At 48.0% G+C, this 6,392-nt stretch overlaps 1 pseudogene; it reads right to left on the bottom strand.

Annotated features, from left to right (window-relative positions):
* Positions 1 to 1,218: 1,218 nt before the first annotated feature.
* On the bottom strand, positions 1,219 to 3,773 carry LOC119416639 (annotated as a pseudogene).
* Positions 3,774 to 6,392: the final 2,619 nt, after the last annotated feature.

Raw genomic sequence — 6,392 nt, 5'->3', positions numbered from 1 at the left:
CCTGTTGGAACATGAGGCCATATGGATCAAGACAGTGTGCCGGAATGGAACCCAGTAAACAACCTTCCCGCCGGATCATCCGAACTGGCGGGAAAAGGCGTGGGACGTAGAAAAGGGGTCCCTTCATGTCAGCCGCCCCCTGAGTTATGCCGGGCAACCCCTCAGTGCGCCGTCTGCCTGGAGCAGTGTGATCGCCGATGCGAAACGAGGTGGGATGGGGTGAGCATTTACTCAGCCCCCCTCCACCGACACTACGCTCTCCAGGAGGGAATGAGCAGCGGGGGGCTGCAGCTGATTGCTGCCTGTCCCGGAGGAACCATCCGATTCACTCCGAGGGTCGGCGATGAGGAAAATTACAAGATGGCGTTGTCCAGAGTGTAGTGACCTGTCATAAGACTGCTTGTCAGCTTCTCCTCGGGGAGGAGAACTCACCGGACGACCGGAGGTCGACTGCCCGGCCAAGCATCCTTAACAAAGGTTGGTCATCTACACAACTTTCCTTCTTCGTTCTTCTGACAGTGCTATTAGCTCGCTGAAGAAAAAATGGGAGCCGATTTCCCGCTCTTAACGTAATTTATACGGACCGGGTGGGGCCCACACAGCAGGTGGGCGTGGACTAAATTTTTTCAGTGCAATGCTGCGCATAACGGGATAAACCCATTAAGCGACAGCCTTAAAGGGCGAAGCATATACAAAATAGAACTCCGCACCCAAACCACCAGATGGCTCAAAACGTTCACACGAGAAACGAGCGGACCCGTCAGCAAGCGTTTAGTCCTGAAAGAACACTGACTGAAAATTAGACGTGCAGATGTGGATCAGTTCTTGAAGGTTTTATGATGAAACAGACCTCCTGAGACCACCTGAGACCACCTGAGAGCACCTGAGACCACCAAGTCTCCAACCAGCACCTCCCTGAAGTGTGGCTCTTGAACATCAGTTGGACCTCCTCCCTGTGGTCTGAACTCCTTCACACACGCTCTGGAGGAGAATAAAGAAAAGGTGACGACGTCCAGCACAGAGCATGCTACACCATGATGATGCAAACGATGAAGGACAGGAGGAAGGTCAGGTTACCTGCGAGGTTAAAGGTCAACAAACGAAGAAGAAGAAGAAATCAAAGGGAAACAAATGAGTTGATTCTCTTCTCTTCTTTCTATGGGGTTGGAGGGGGGGTGGGACATGATCAAGGAGGGGTGCAGGGAAATGTGACTTCATCGGTTCCTTTCAGGCCATGCATGCTCGTCCCTCCCCCCCATGGCTCTCGTTGGATCGCCTCTTTCTTTCATCTGTCTGAGGTGGAGCAGGGAAGCAGGCAGGACCCCCCAGGTTGGGACTGATGGGGGGAGGTGTGTTAGTTGAAGCCGGTGTTGGTGTGGCTGACAGGGGGTGGGTTAGTTGAAGCCGGTGTCGGTGTGGTAGGTGTAATGTCCGTCTGATGTTAGCTGGGTTGTCTCTGTAGCTGACGGCTGCAGCACTATGGGCTCGCCCCTGGCCTCTGCTCGACACAGAAACACACGTTAAGGCGCCGATGACATCACTGGATGACATCACTGACCTGCGAGCAACGGGAGCGACACCAGCCGCTCGGCCTCACCTCTCTCATCAGACTGGAGCTGAGCCTCCAGGTCCTTGGGGGACACGTAGAAGTCCTGGTCCGGGCTCTCGCGGCCCGCAGCAGCAGTTGCAGCAGCAGCACAGGCAGCAGCAGAAGTAGCATCCAGTGGCCAGGCCGCAGAAGATGAACAGCGCCTGCAGGAGCAAACACAAGCTCGTGTTGAGAGAGGAGCGTTAACCAAACCAAAGACTCCTCCGTGTCCCTCACCTTCGCCCACCAGCTGGAGAGCACAAAGTATGTGTTAACGTTCTCTTCTCCAAACTGCTTGGCCACGTACAGCCCCAGAGAGCCGTACTTATCGTAGATGTTACGCTTGGTGGCGTCGTTCAGAATGGCGTGGGCGTTGTTTATCTCCTTGAACTTGTCCGCCGCCTCTGGATTGTCAGGGTTCTTGTCGAGGTGAAACTTCAGCGCCAGTTTCCTGTTGAGGAGGAGGCAGAGCATGAAGTGATGAAGGCGGCAGCGGGGGTGAGACCTCCTACTGGCCTGCAGAGCCTCACCTGTAAGATCTCTTGATGTCGTCGTTTGTGGCCAGCTTGTCCACTCCCAGCACGTGGTAGAGACTCCCCTGCAGTGGGCAGAGAGAATTTGGCTCCCGCACTCAGCCTTGATTTGGCCAGCTATCTCAAACTTCTCCTGGTTGTTTACATGAATAAGAAGCTCTGCTCCCCCCCATCCTTCCCCTCCCGAGGACATCTGTAGATCTGTGTCAGAGTTGAGCAGGCTGATATACACTATGTTATCTCTTATCAGGACCATGGAACTTTCTGGCAGTCCACGGACAACTCACTGCCCTCATCAGCCTCCTCATGCATAAATGTATTATGAGGTCATTATATTGCTGTTTATGCATGAGGTCTTTTTTATCAACTCTTACACTGTGCCCCAGCCAGGACACGGTGTGAGATACAATTTTTTTACCTCCCCTCTCCTTGTGTTTTGTCTTTTCCTTACTTTTGTCTGTCTAAAACAGGTCTCACTTGTAAATGAGTCTCTGAGGATCAATGTGATCAATCTGTATAAATAAAGGTTGAATGAAAAAAGACGTCTCTCACTCTTCCGAGAAGGTCTAGGAGGATGCTTCTCACTCTCCGTCTTCATCACCTGTGGTCCCCAAGTCTTCTGTGGTTCCCAAGTCTCCTGTTCTTGAGTCTCCTTTGGGTCCTGAGTCTCCAGAGATTCCCATGTCTCCAGAGGGTCCAACTTCTTCAAAGTTTACCACATCTACAGAGGTTCCCACTTCTTCAGAGGTTCCCACGTCTAAAGAGGATTCAACACCTCCTGAACACTCCACACTTCCTGAGAGTTCCATGTATCCTGAAACTTCCACGCCTCCTGCAGTCCCTGAGGTAGCTATGCCTGCTGCAGTCCCTTAGGTAGCCACTTCTGCTGCAGTCCCTGAGGTAGCTATGCCCACTGTAGTCCCTGAGGTAGCCACTTCTGCTGCAGTCCCTGAGGTAACTGTGTCCACTGTAGTTCCTGAGGTAACTACACCCACTGCAGTCCCTGAGGTAGCTATGCCCACTGCAGTCCCTGAGGTAGCCACTCCTGCTGCAGTCCCTGAGGTAACTGTGTCCACTGTAGTTCCTGAGGTAACTACACCCACTGCAGTACCTGAAGTAGCTATGCCAGCTGCAACCTCCCTAGTCTCGATACCAATTGCAGCCTCCTTGGTCTCTATGCCAGCTGCAGCCTTCCTGGTCTCTATGCTAGCTACAGCCTCCTTTGTCTCTAAGCCAGCTGCAGCCTGCTTGGTCTCTATACCAATTGCAGCCTCCTTGGTCTCTATGCCAGTTGCAGCCTTCCTGGTCTCTATGCCAGCTGTAACCTCTCTTGTCTCTATGTCAGCTGCAGACTCGCCGGTCTCTACGCGCGCTATAGATTCTCTGGCCTCTTTGCTTGCTGTAGATCCCCTGAACCCTTCACTTGCTGCAGATCCCCTGGTCCCTTCACCTGCTGCAGATCCCCTGGTCCCTTGGCCTGCTACAGAGCTGCTGGTCCCTTCGCCTACTGCTGAGCTGCTAATCTCTTTGCCTATTGCAGAGCTGATGGTCCTACCTGCAGCTCTTCTGGGTTCATCAACAGCCACAGTTCTCTTGTCAGACTCGCCAGCTGCAGCTCTCTCACCAGACTTATCGCCGCCGCCGGTCCTCATTCCAGGTTCAACATCTGTGGCTCTCCTTCCTGCTGCAGCTCTCTTCATAGGTTTACTGGCAGCCACAGCCTTTCCAGTGGTCTCTTCACCGTCATCAACCGCCTCTCCACTGGTCTTTTCCCCTGCTGTTGTGGCCTCTCCAGTGGTGTCTTCGTCTGCTGTCACAGCATCTCCAGTGGTCTCTTAGTCTGCCACCACTAGGGCTTTAACAGACTACTCGAGTAATCTACACATCGATTCCTAGGACACCTATCGAGGTTTTTAATTTCACGTCGAGTATTTGTGTTGACGTCATTACACCGCCGTTACGTCATTACGTCACGTGTCACATGATCCGCACCGGGTGCGGGTTACAAAATGGATTCCTCCAAGCAGACGGATGGAGCAGAGCAGGTCCAGTCTTGACAAACAGGTAGAAATGCATCAATAGTCTGGAAATATTTCACTAAAGATGAATCTTCTGGTTCAACTACCATAAGGAAACAGCAAATGAAACAACTTCCTGACTGTTTGGAGCTCGTTTCAAACCGGCGTTACACCATATTTTGTGACCACCGTATATTGTGACCGTAGGGGGCTGTGTTGCATGCACTGTTGCAGGTCACAGAATATGGTGTAACACCGGGTCCAATCGACCGAACCAGAACCAGCTTCTGAGGATATTCTTGGGTTTACTCCTCCACACAAACAGGATAATCTCAGAGAACTGAGGAGGAAACAAAGATGTGACACATGCTCATCCACATGCTGTGAAGAAAGTTACAGGCAGCGACACAAAACGCTTTAAAGTAGAGGCGATTCTAGATTCTGACCTTTGGGGGTGCTCAGCCGCCAGTGCTGTGACTCTTGGCTTGAACAACCAGAGCCCCATAAAGAGAGAGTCCCGACACTCCCATAGACTCCCATAGAAAGAATGGAATGCGGAAGTCACGTGGGTCATGCAGCGGTAAATAGTTCCAAACAGCAGCGGTTCAGCATTGAACGTAGTTCATTCTCCGTGTTTTCTCCGGTAAGTTGATGAAAATACGACACTTTTTTTTTGCCATTGTGAAGCGTTATCTGACTGTTCTGTACCACAATTTATCAACATTAATACTTCATGTCTCCAGTTTTAGTTAATGAAACATGTTAAATTACTAGTTGTATTTTAACTGCAGCTGCTCTGCAACATGACGGTTTAAACGGGTCTATTTCTAATTCAGCGTTTTAAAATATCTATTACTGCTTAAAGTTTGAAAGGTGGTCTTTTTTAAATTTATGGTTATTCCAGTTACTGAACTCAACTAGAAGATATTTGGCCTTTTTTTTCTGAGATTCATTCAACCTTTATTTCTACAGGTAAATCCCATTGAGCCTCGAGGACTCATCTACAAGAGAGACCTGATTTAACAAAGAATGATGACAACATGACAACAAGATTGATGTAATTTAGTTAAAGTTATAGATCATTTGTCAAAGACTGCAGCATAAATTGTGACATTATCATTAAAGTAAAACGTGATTGTGGAGATGAGTCAATTTTTTTCATGTTTTCCAGGTAAACCACAGGAGAATGACTTCATGAACTGAATGTTGCATTCAAAGTATCACAAAGGTACAAGATCTCATTTTCTGTCTTCCAAAACAATAACAGCTTAATCAAGATGTTTGAATAAAATTACTTTAACACCATAACCTTCACAAAGTTGGTATTTACTGCAGGACTGTTGATTTACATTAGTTTTATATTATTAGTTTAGTGTATGATAATCATGGGTCAAGCTGAGATGAGACTCTTTCAAGACAGAACAAGAAATAAGAATTATTACAAGAATATATCAGCATCAATAAACTGTAGAACAGTAACAAAACAACTTATTAAACTATCACAGGTACATTGAGATGGAGCTGGAAGTTATTCTTCATGACAGTTGTCTTCATCTGATCTTTTGTAAAAATATGTCAATTTATTTTCCATTAACATTTTTCTTCACAGGACTGAGTTAATTTTCTTGTCTGTGAGTTTCTTCTGTCCTGCTTATGTATTTTTTGTGTTCTAATTGTTCCTCAGGATGTTCATCTCTGTTCCCTGACTGCCTGTTGATCCATCCTCCTGGTCCTGTTGATCCTGGATCATTAGATCCTGACATGTCCCCGTCCTCTGAGGACACATTTTCATCTTTCCCTCATCTCACTCGCCTCATTTCTGTTTCTTCCTCAGTCTCTGAAATTACAACGTCAGTGTTAGAATGAAGATTATTGTTCAATAAAAAATATGACATGTCTTATTGTAACACTGTTCGCACCAAAGTTTAATTTAGAACAACATGTGTCTCTTTATAGGGCTCTGGCAGCAACTAGATCCCACAGTGGCTGCTGGGGCGCAGGAAATACGAACAGGTGTTCTGTGACCACCATAGATATAAACAGTAAACATTGTACACAAAGTTTGTTTTCTCAGTCATCCAGGTATATAACAACAAAAAAGGTTGAATCATGTCATCTGGACTTCGTTTTTTTTGTTAAAAAGAAACGTTTCGCCCCTCATCCAAGAGGCTTCGTCAGTCTGAGGCCTAGCCATCTGGTATTACCCAGAAGCCACCCTGACTCTTGTGTTTCAAGCCTGCCTCAGATACCCCT

The sequence above is a fragment of the Nematolebias whitei genome, chromosome 11 (assembly GCF_014905685.2).
Source record: "Nematolebias whitei isolate Nwh7 chromosome 11, NemWhi1, whole genome shotgun sequence".
NCBI classification, from domain to species: domain Eukaryota; kingdom Metazoa; phylum Chordata; class Actinopteri; order Cyprinodontiformes; family Rivulidae; genus Nematolebias; species Nematolebias whitei.
The sequence above is the reverse complement of the archived record's forward strand: the minus strand, read 5'-3'. Positions and strand labels throughout refer to the sequence as shown.